At 42.2% G+C, this 12,064-nt stretch overlaps 1 protein-coding gene across 2 annotated transcripts in view; it reads left to right on the top strand.

Moving 5' to 3' along the window:
* Window positions 1-12,064, top strand: part of CNBD1 (cyclic nucleotide binding domain containing 1) — a 139,216-nt gene that overhangs the window by 97,712 nt on the left and 29,440 nt on the right. The window lies entirely within an intron of this gene.

Raw genomic sequence — 12,064 nt, 5'->3', positions numbered from 1 at the left:
AGGAGGAGCACAGCAGAATGGGCCTGGGCCAGGCACCCGAGTGCTTAAGGTTGACTTGAGAGATCTGATAATAAAAATTCCAAGATTCTTCATGAGCAATTTAACCAATTCATCCTTGCCAGACAGTATAAGCTTGGATTAGTGATACAGGTGTGTTGAGCAACAGAGTATATATATGGTTACTCATTAATTACTATAAAAGCACAGAAGGCAGATTAGGGGATTATGCTTTATCTGTCATAAATATTTTCAGCTGTAAAATCAGTTTACATGATAGCTTTGAGTATTTCTAGGCTGAGACACAAATATTGTCAGTCAAGGACTGACTTGACATTCCTGCAGGAAGCCAATAATTTGAGGTTAAGCTGTGGCAGTTTTTAATAAAAAAAAATATTATTTAAAAAGCTTTGTTTACTGATTATAATCCAGAGGGAGTTAACCACCTCTCTCTTACCCTTGCTCTCAAAACATGCATTTCATTTTCAGCCTGAGTTAATCTGGTTTAATCTTCCAGCTAATACAGCTGGTTCTGCTGTCACCTGGTTGGTAAAAAGGTCGCATTTACTAGGAAGATTTGGGGAATTATATATTTCCATTGCTTTGGAACACAAGTTCAAAATAAAGGGCAGGAAACAGAGTGTACAAATAGAATTCATAAACTGCTTTAAAAACATTATTGGCTTTTGACTGCAGCAGAGGGCAGATAAAGAGAAAACCAGGTCTCAGCTGGTTGTCACAAAATTGGAGAAGGGGAATTGACCAATGTTCTAGTTTTGCTATCTCATTGTTCTAAGATTTCAAAATCTGCTGTCAGAAATGATGTAGTGTGTTGCTGCTTTTCTTAAAGGTCTTATAAATCAGATTTAATGATAGTTTCCAAAAAGTAACCTCAGCTAAGTGGAACAAATTATGTTTATATCTTCATATATATAATTGTAGTGACCTTTGGCTATTGGCCCAAAGGTGTGTGTGTGTGTGGGAGTAATACAAAAGTGTGCCAAGATTCTCCCCATCCCTTGAAAAATTAACTTTGGTGATTATTTCCTTAGTTTAAATAGACATTGGAGACATCACATCAGAGCTATTAATTTAACATTTATTTAAAATAAGACTTAGTGGTATTAAAAGAAACCACACCTCCCCTTGTGAGCAGCACTTTTAAAATTATCTTAATAGTATGATTTAGCATGTTTTAAGTTCCAATCCTAATTGCTTACTTTTTCCTTATTTTGAATGGGTTGAAATGAACAGTGCCTCTTCTAAGGTGGAATACTGAGGTGGGATTACTCTTAAATTATTACACATAGCAAGGCTAGCATTCATAATAACATAATATGTGATACTATAATCCATCCCCGTTTCATGTTTCATTTCAAGAACTGGTCTCTGGTGAGTTGGCAACCTATGCAATATACAAAAATGGCATCCTTTATCATCCTTTTATCATGAAGAGTTGAGCCCTTCTGCCCTGCCTCATTGGACTCTGTGCTTTTCAGACCCCCCCCCATGGAGTCTCCATCACTCCCATTGCTATAGGATGACATCTATTGAGATGCAGGTGGTGCTGAGGTCTAAACCACCAAGCCTCTTGGGCTTGATGATCGGAAGGTCAGTGGTTCGAATCCGTGTGATGGGGTGAGCTCCTGTTGCTCTGTCCCAGCTCATGCCAACCTAGCAGTTTGAAATCGGCCTGAAAGTGAAGAAGAACACCACACCCCATAGTCGACTGAACTTAACCATTCAGGGGTCCTTTCCCTTTTACCCTACCTACCTAGGATGATAGGGACATGGGTGGCACTGTGGTCTAAACCACAGAGCCTAGGGCTTGCCGATCAGAAGGTTAGTGGTTCGAATCCCCACGACGGGGTGAGCTCCTGTTGTTTGGTCCCAGCTCCTGCATAGCTAGCAGTTTGAAAGCACATCAGAGTGCAAGTAGATAAATAGGTACCACTCCGGTGGGAAGGTAAATGGTGTTTCCATGCGCTGCTCTGGTTCGCCAAAAGCGGCTTAGTCATGCTGGCCACATGACCCGGAAGCTGTCTGTGGACAGACACCAGCTCCCGTGGCCTATAGAGCGAGATGAGGGCCGCAACCCCAGAGTCATCCGTGACCTGACCAAACGGTCAGGGGTACCTCTACCTTTACCTAAGATTATATCTACTGCTGCACCATGGTTCTTGTCTTTCACAAAATGATTTCTGCAGAAGGATTATTGACTGGATTTTTCTCATTACTGAAGATCAGTTGCATCTACAGTGGTACCTCGGGTTAAGTACTTAATTAGTTCCGGAGGTCCGTTCTTAACCTGAAACTGTTCTTAACCTGAAGCACCACTTTAGCTAATGGGGCCTCCCGCTGCTGCCGCGCCACTGGAACATGATTTCTGTTCTCATCCTGAAGCAAAGTTCTTAACCTGAATCACTATTTATGGGTCAGTGGCGTCTGTAACCTGAAGCGGATGTAACCTGAGGTACCATTGTACTGGGTTTAGTGAGCCTGTTCATTTCCTTTTGTGGGCAGCCAGAGCTAATATTATCATCTTTTTGGTGCCTGTGACTCGCCAGGAAACTTTGGGTCAGGCGGAGCACCGCCAAGCAAATGGAGGTGACACGTTGGGATTTGTTGAGAGGTTGTGACATATTGCAAACTGGATAGAAAGGATGTGCGAAAGCTCTCTAGGTCTTCAGCCTCAACAACACGCTGTTACAGTTCTGCCTGCGTTTTCCTCAGGGCACCTTCGGAACAAGTAGTTTCTGGAGTACATGCCTTGAAGGTGAAGTATTAAATCTAAATGCAGCTATATCAGTAAAACCACTCTCCTTTTTTGTGACGCAACTAAATTTCCTTTATAGTGACATAATAAAAAGAGTAGGGGGTGGGAAGAAAAACACTTGGTGGCAAGGACATCCGGCCTGATATGTTAGGCTCATATACTAATTAAATATTCTCCCAAATAACATTCAAATGTCACAAACTCATCTTTCCTCCCCACTAGTTTAACATGTAAAAAAGGCATTTAAACCGTTTTTAATCCAGCCTCTTATTTACATGATAAGCCACAATGATTCCTTTTAATAGGCATGGATTGCCTGCTTTGAAGCAGCTGGAATTCTTAATTCCACGAAATGGCAGTGCTGCCTCATCCCCTTTGGTATTCAAGGTCATCCGTCTACTCATAGATTTCTTTGATGCTGCTCATATATATGTATGAACCAGCAGTTTGAAGATAGCGAAATTCAGTCTTGTGTGGGGTGGGGGGGCAGCATAGTGCTCCGTCATCAGTTAAAATATTTGAAGGAAGATTAAGTTGTTCATATTACAGATAGGTAGCCGTGTTGGTCTGCCATAGTCAAAACAAAAAAAAAATTCCTTCCAGTAGCACCTTAAAGACCAACTAAGTCAGTTCTTGGTATGAGCTTTCGTGTGCATGCACACTTCTTCAGATACACTGAAACAGAAGTTTCCAGACCCTTCTATATAGTGAGAAGGTGGGGAGGGGTATTAGTCAGAAGGGTGGTGGGAATGGGTGGTTGGCAGATAGCTGTGATGAGCCTGTTGACGACTCTTAACGACTGCAATAGGTCTTACAGGGAGAAGCAAGGGGTGAAAAGGTGAAAAATGGCTGATCTCATTATACATGACAAAGCCATTTTTCACCTTTTCACCCCTTGCTTCTCCCTGTAAGACCTATTGCAGTCGTTAAGAGTCGTCAACAGGCTCATCACAGCTATCTGCCAACCACCCATTCCCACCACCCTTCTGACTAATACCCCTCCCCACCTTCTCACTATATAGAAGGGTCTGGAAACTTCTGTTTCAGTGTATCTGAAGAAGTGTGCATGCACACGAAAGCTCATACCAAGAACTGACTTAGTTGGTCTTTAAGGTGCTACTGGAAGGATTTTTTTTTTGTTTTAAGTTGTTCATAGTATGCATTCTCCTGACCAATGCTGTCTGAGGGACATGTTTTCATGAAGCATCCCCCCCCCCCGAATGAAATTGAGTGGGTGAGCAATGGACATATTTTGAAACTTCGCATTTTCACTGGTGTAACTGAATGTTTAAAAGAAATCAAACACATTCAAAGCATTTATTTATTTAGATGATTTATATACCACCCTCTGCATAGGCCACAGGACGATTTGCAATAAAAATGAATAGCTACAGTATATATCTTAAAACAGGCATGACCAAACTTGGCCCTCCAACTGTTTTGGGACTACAACTCCCATTATCCCTAGCTAACAGGACCAGTGGTCAGGGATGATGGGAAGTGTAGTCCCAAAACATCTGGAGGGCCAAGTTTGGCCATGCCTTTTTTAAAAAAAAAAAACCCCAACCACAATGCATTTAAAATATAAAACAACAAATTGAATCACAATAACTAGTGGTGATGGAATCAGACCTCTTCTCCTGCAAACACCCTCCCCCCCCCAAAAAAAAAAGAAAAAGAAAAAGAAAAAGAAAAAGATGCAACTTGATCAGCTGCCTGAAGCTATAAAAAAATGAGGCCAGATACACCTCAGTAGCAGAGAAAGAATCTACATGCAATGACCCACCACTGAAAAAGTCATTTCTTGGGCCCTCACCCCATGTATCTCATCCCATGTAGGAAACACCAGGAGGGCCTAATCTGCTGAACATAGAAAAGGGACTGGTTATCATGGGGGAAAGGTGTTCTTGATGTTTGTTGCAGGAGAAAAAATAGGTATAAAATGTGTCCAATCCTGAACATTCATATTAAATTTCTATACTGTCCTTCATCTGAGGATCATATGGAGGCTTACAATATAAAAAGGGCACATGACCTCTAGACATGTAGCATCTACCTGGAATTTATTTGTTTGCTTATTTCATTTAATTACTCTTGTTCCTCCTAAAAATGCCTAAGGTATTACATAGCATAAAATAAATACAACCAATGATTAAAAGATCTACAAAATTGCAACGTTAAAGAACAGTGGAACAAAGCAGCATTTGCTGCATGTGTCATCTCCCTGCCTGTATCTATAGCTAAAAAGTATTTGGCTTTTTGAACACAACCGCAAATGATACAAATTGCAGAGGGTGATAGCAGAAAACTACTCCAAAGCAATTATAAAAAGGTAAAGGACGTTCCGGTGCTCATCTTGCTTTTCAGGGCGAGGAAGCCGGTGTTTGTCTGCAGACAGCTTTTTCAGGTCATGTGGCCAGCATGACTAAGCCTCTTCTGGTGCAACAGAACACTGAAACCAGAGCAGCGCACAGAAATGCCATTTACCTTCCCGCCTATTTATCTACTTGCACTGGCATGCTTTCAAACTGCTAGGTTGGCAGGAGCTGGGACCGAGCAACGAGGCTCATTCCATCGCGGGGATTCGAACCACCGACCTTCCGATCGGCCAGCCCAAGAGGCTCAGTGATTTAGACCACAGTGCCACCCATGTCCCTATCCAAAGCAATTATAGGTAATCTTAAATTATATAGATATAGATATGAACCACATTGAGAAAGGAAAAGGGGCAAATTATACAACAGGAGCCAATTTACTTTTATTTAGAAAGTATCTTCTGGTGGTAACTCCCTCCCTCTCACCCAGCAGTGGTAGTCAGCTGTAAAACTCACTTATTCAGAATACATTGGCCACCACTATTCAGAATACATTGGCTTTTTAAAAATAAGATAGATGCACAAACCTCTGAACTCAGCCAGTTTGGACAGATTGTGAAGCTGAGGCTCCAATACTTTGGCCAGTCGTCCCCCCCCCCCCGCCCCGATCTCAACCCTGGTTTAGATCTCAATCCCTACAAAATGGGCAGAGGTGCCAGCAACAGTGAAATCATTTCTAAGTTGAAAAGTTTTAGGAAGTTGAAAGTTCCACCTTTGAGAAAGCCATGGGCCTGTGAATTTAGAAAATGTCAGTGCGTTCAGAAAAATAACAGATAAAATTATGGTGCTGCCACTGTAATTGAGAGCAGATCACAGGGACTCCAACAGAGAGATGTGGGAACATTGCAGTCCGTGTCCTACTTTCGTGGGTGTGTACATGGCGTGGCACACTCTTTTGCTGACAGTGACTTCATTGTACAGATATGGAGATGGTGCTACTCTGATAGACTTAGGGGAACACTGGCAGAGTCTAGGTCTGTTTGTGTGCTCATGGCTTACAACACTTCTTTCACACCTTATTACTTTCCTTAGAAATATGTGCCTGTGCCCTTGTTTTGAGCACTTTCAGTAGACACCGAGATTACATTTCCTTCTCAGTTAAATCCCAGAAGATGTTTGGCATTCCAGCCAAAGTAAAGAAATGAAGGGAGTTCTTCAGTTCTTCGGCATGAGGCCTTTTGTTCCACACACTAACAAGGGACAATGGGCAATTGGCTGTGGAAAGTAACCCTTTGTTGCAGATTTCTGGACTCTAACTCACACCCATAGGCCAGCATAATGACTGAACTGGTTTCACCTGGGAGGGACAGTCTTAGGAGTTGAAGAAAAACTAGAAGGTTTATGGAAGATTTTCACTTCAGTTGGAACTGATTTGGATGGTAGGAAACTGAACATTGCTGTACATTAAGTACCGTGTTTGTTTCTGCACGCCCAGTAACACCAGCTAAACCTGTACATTTGTGAATAAACACATTGGGTGGAATTCACCAATGAACGCCATCAGTGGAAGCCTCACACAAGGGTTTCCACTTGCGCAATGGGTTTTCCCCCCATCTCCCCCCCTTCACCCCCTACAATTGGCTTGCAAGGGAAGGAGAACTTCAAAACAGCACATGGGGAGGCTTATCATTGCAAGTAGATGTGCTTGTGCAGAGAGAATGCTTGGTTGCCATTGGAAAGATTTGGGGAATCCCAAACACAGGGTGCCAAAATACATTTAAAGACTCTTGAGAGTCCCATGGACTGCAAGAAGATCAAACGTATCCATTCTTAAGGAAATCAGCCCTGAGTGCTCACTGGAAGGGCAGATCATGAAGCTGAGGCTCCAATACTTTGGCCACCTCATGAGAAGAAAAGACTCCCTGGAAAAGACCCTGATGTTGGGAAAGATGGAGGGCACAAGGAGAAGGGGACGACAGAGGACGAGATGGTTGGGCAGTGTTCTCGAAGCTACCAGCATGAGTTTGACCAAACTGCGGGAGGCAGTGGAAGACAGGAGTGCCTGGCGTGCTCTGGTCCATGGGGTCACGAAGAGTCGGACACATCTAAATGACTAAACAACAACAGTGTTCATAGGGCTCAGTGATGACTATCAGTTAATAATTAGTGGTCACAATTCAACAAAGTTGTGCAGGACATTTCTAGGTACGTCTGCTTTGAAGTGAATTCTTATGATGTCAAAAGAGACCTGGTGTGTTTATGATTGCAGCCTTCAGCCACCCTCTCAGCTGTAGTGGTGGTATAGCTGCCAAGCCACAGTATTGTGTGTCACATCATTGGCACTGGAGCAAGAATTCCTAGCAAAATAGTACTTATATAGATACGTCGAGGGAAAGCTTTTCAAACAATTTCATTATGTGGAAATGATTGTTCTCTACTTCTTCATCTTGCTTTGGAGCTTCTGGCAGAACTCACGTTGTTTTGTGAAGGAGCTGTAAAATACTAGTTTATTTTAAACCACCAATGGCTTTTAAAGGGCTCAGCAAGAGTTCAGACAAAAATGGAGGGGGAAGAATTCCCCCACTCTGGTTAAAGAAAGGAATGTGCTTATGTGCTTGTGAATGTATAGATAAATCACCGGAGTAGCCCTATCCATTGTGCTCAAAATTAGAGAAGAAATTAATAATGGTTGGTCCTAGGCTTTGGCCATTAATATAAATGAACAGCAGAAATCCTCCCATCTGGGACAGGGGGAAAGGGAGCCGGGAAAGTGCATTGCTTTGATTTTTCACTGCTCCCTTTCCTTCCAAGGCAGGTTGTGCAGGAGAACTTCCCAGCAGCTCTAACTGCAAATGTATACAGAGACTGTGTGTGTGCATTTTCTGAATGAAGTTGAAGTTAACCCCCCCCCCTTTTGTCCAGGACTGCAAACTTCCCTGCCAGTCATTGCCAACGAGGTCAAATCTGGCATCTTTGAGTCTGAATTCTAATTCCATTCATTCATTCATTATTATGCTCATAATATACACCATGAAATAAATGCTTTGGGCCTTGTACAGAAAAATAAAATGTAACGATAAAACAAAGGTACAGTAAAAATCTGCAGTAAGTTTGAAAACCCAGTGAGCATAAAAGCCAAGTATAAAAAAACCAGCACATAGAAGATGATAAAAAGCAAACGAGTGGCAATTGCTGTCAGACATGGAATTTTAAAACCACCCACTGACTGGTGCTTGTTATGATTCAGCAGTAAAACACAGGTTTTCCCAGGGAGTTTTGGGACAGGAAAAAACAACAACTTTAAAGCCCAGACCTGTTCTGGATGAACCCTTAGACTGGTACTGAAGACACAACCATATGGGCACCAGGCAAGCATCCCTAGGGAGAGCATAACACAAGTTAAAGAACATTAAAGGATGTCCATGCCAGCCAATTATTGCATGCTTTATTTTCTTAACTACCCTGTCCTGATTTGTGTTCTGCTTTTGATGGAATTTTGCTCCCCTTCAGCAATGAGACATCTGCTGCAAAGGTACAAGGTCCACACGTTATGCTGATTAGAGTCTACAGAAACCGAAGAACAAGGAAGAAAAGAACCAAGGGTTTTAACAAAGTGAGCCCATCACCGCTGCAGAAACAGGCTACAGGAATGCCTACAAAAATTAACTTTCTTGCCCTTTCCCTCCCTTATTCAAGGTGTTAATTATGCAGCTGTGAATGGGGTTGCTATTATTAATGAAAATGTTCCATGTATTTAGCTGTTCGAAACCAGGTTCTTCTTCCTGGCTACATGGCATTTCAGGACTGTGCAACAAAAAGTTATAGAGTCTATGGGGGGAAGAAATAGATTTTATGACAAGTTTTATTTAAACCTGCAGATAAGCTGTCTGTTGGAATTCCACTCACCAGGAGCATTGGTGCAGCTCATTACTTCTTCTGGTGGGAAAACCCATTGACTTATATAGCCCCACATTTTCCTTCACCTTTGTTTAAGAGCGTCAGGCATTTGTCTTAAGGTAGCAGCTCATTTTGCTCGTGAATGTCTCTGGTAGCATGCCAGAGTTGTAAGTTATGGTGCACTGGCCACAAGGTTTGGTTTACACCCAGATCCAGCACTTCAGAAAACACTTTAGAGGCTTCCTGTTTCAGCTTTGGGTCTGAGACTGAGGCCACAATGGGGGGGGGGTTAGGATTCACTCGCGCCAGCCTGCACCCACTATTGGGAAATTTTATCTAAATGGCTATTTGATAAAAGTGGAAGAGATTTTGCAAGCATAGTTCAGCCCTCCAGAGTGGATCAAGCTTGCCAAAATTGCAGACAAACCAGTCCAGGTCTTTTCTTCCTTTTCGTTTCTTTTTGTCCTAGTCAACTTGTTTTTTTTCTTTTTTAAAAGGAAATGTCTATACCTTTTAAACTTTTTAAGGTAGAATTGGGTGACGTTTGCAGGCAAGCTCATCCATTCTGAGGAGATGAGTCCTGCCAAATTTCCGAAAGATATCTGCAGTGATTTTCCTGCAAGGACAGCTGCTAACAGTTTCAGAATGGAACTCACTTAATCTCCACATGTGTTTGGTGGGCAATTGGTTTGAAAATTGCAGATAGGAAGATAAAGCTGCTCAGCAGTTGTTGTTGTTGTTTACAAGGCACACATTTAATTTGGGGGTAGATAATTTACTTTCCCAAAAGGCACTGGGTTTGGAAAGCCTGGTAAAAGAACCTCTTCTGTTTGCAAGCTTGACCTCTCAGTTACAATGGAGCTTTGTCTTTTTCATGTCTGCATCCTGGTATTTACCTCTGCCCTCTAGCCCAGTTTACCCTTTATATGTTTCACTTTTAGAAGATACTTGGCTGGAGCTCTTTTTGATACCAGAGTCTCTGAGGTGCCACAAGGAAAGGAGGGATCCCCACTTCAAATCAGGGTGCTTGTACAGATCCCACTTCAACTTGCTCAAGCCCAGAATCTCTCTAAAGCACCCCAGTTTAGAATGTATCCCCAAACACTGCACACTTCTAGTTTCAAATTCAGGATGACATCAGTGTTATTCTGGAATTGGCTTTATTCCTGGATATGTTAAACATCATTTATGGCTTGACAGAAGGAACAGAATTTTTGTTTCAGATCATGCAGTACTTGGGAGGGTAAGGACCACTTTGTGTAAATGACACACATTCTTTTTCACGCTGGGCATCTTATATTACTGAATTGTGTTTTATGGTGTTATTTTACAGAGAGAGTTGGGGTGCATTACATAAAAATAGTTATGACTTTTTTTAAAATGGCATTCTTTCTTTTTAAGAAGTCCGTTTGAATCTTAGAGTCGCCTTGGACTTCATGGCACAGCCAGTATTTTTGTTATAAGTTGTCCATAAATCTGGGTTAAATGATGAGTGGTGCTCAGTTCACAGCCACTTTGCATCAATAGGCTGTCACAAAGGAGCATATAATGGCAGCATTACACTTTGAAAGCATCTGTGTTTATTATTGCTATTTTTTTTCCAGCCATGGAAAAATGTTAGGTGCCAACTCAAGCTGAGCATTCCAGCTGGTGTCGAGCAGCCAGATTCATAGCTTCGTTGACTTCAATAGAGCTTTGCTCTTGTATGCCCACATCAAATAAAAGTCTGCAGTGACTTTGCACTACTCCAATTCCATGGAGTCTGCCTTCTTCCCAGCTGTTCGGTCTCCCTACCTTATGTGGTCTCCTGCCCTTGGTTTCCATTTGTACTGAACTAGTGACAATGTCGTGTTTGTGTCGCTGCTTTCATTGTAGCAAAATGTCAGGGTTCTTTTACAAGAGCCAATGTCAATAGTTCTTTTCCTGGAGGCCAAATATGCTCAGTTTCTAATTGCAAAAGCCTGGCTTTCCCTTCTTTCCTTCCCTTGCCCTTTCCCCCCTGATATTCAGGGTAGGTACAGAGCGAAAACAAGTTTGAAATGTTCACTTTTTAAAAATTAAGGATGCAATCATTCTGTTAATGCAAGAATGTACAGTTGTGCAACAGAACTTCTCCCTTATATGCCCTACCCACCCCAAATCTGCCCTGGAGGACTTGGGGGAAGGAAGGGGCAAGTTCTGTTGTGCAAGTGTAAATATAGTGGAATGGATTATAACAGTAGAGTAGGAACTTACAGTCACTGCTTGAACCTGGAATTACTCTATTGACATCTAGCACATCATTTCTTTCAAAGTGGAATGATTCAGGAGCCTGTGTGCATATAGGTATGTGAGTGCATGCTACTTGTTCAGACACTGAGGTCCAGCTCCGAGGGCCTTCTGGTGGTTCCCTCACTGAGAGAAGTGTGGTTACAGGGAACCAGGCAAAGGGCCTTCTTGGTAGTGGCATCTGCCCTGTGGAATGCCCTCCCATCAGATGTCAAGGAAATAAACAACTATCTGACTTTTAGAAGACATCTGAAGGCAGCCCTGTTTAGGGAAGTTTTTAATGTTTGCTGTTTTATCTTGTTTTTAATATTCTGCTGGGAGCCGCCTGGAGTGACTGGGGAAACCCAGCAGGATGGGTGGGGTATAAATAATAAATTATTATTATATTATTATCATTACTGGATAGAACAGGCAAATTTGAAACAGTAGTCTTCAGGTTGGAACATAATAAAGCTTGGTTAAATAAAGAAGTCTAGGGAGCATACACGATACAGTGGTACCTCAGGTTAAGTACTTAATTCGTTCCGGAGGTCCATACTTAACCTGAAACTGTTCTTAACCTGAAGCACCACTTTAGCTAATGGTGCCTCTTGCTGCTGCCCTGCTGCCAGAGCGTGGTTTCTGTTCTCATCCTGAAGCAAAGTTCTTAACCTGAAGCACTATTTCTGGATTAGCGGAGTCTGTAACCTGAAGTGTATGTAACCTGAGGTACCACTGTACACTTATTTTGTGTTTTACGTATTGTTGGCCATCCCTGCCTAATTTAAGGCTCCACCTCAAAAGGCAGCATAAAACATGCTTTCATAAATAA

Source organism: Podarcis gaigeae (genome assembly GCF_964106915.1).
Source record: "Podarcis gaigeae genome assembly, chromosome: 7".
NCBI lineage: Eukaryota > Metazoa > Chordata > Lepidosauria > Squamata > Lacertidae > Podarcis > Podarcis gaigeae.
Note: the sequence above shows the minus strand (reverse complement) of the source record. Positions and strands in the feature narration are given on the sequence as shown.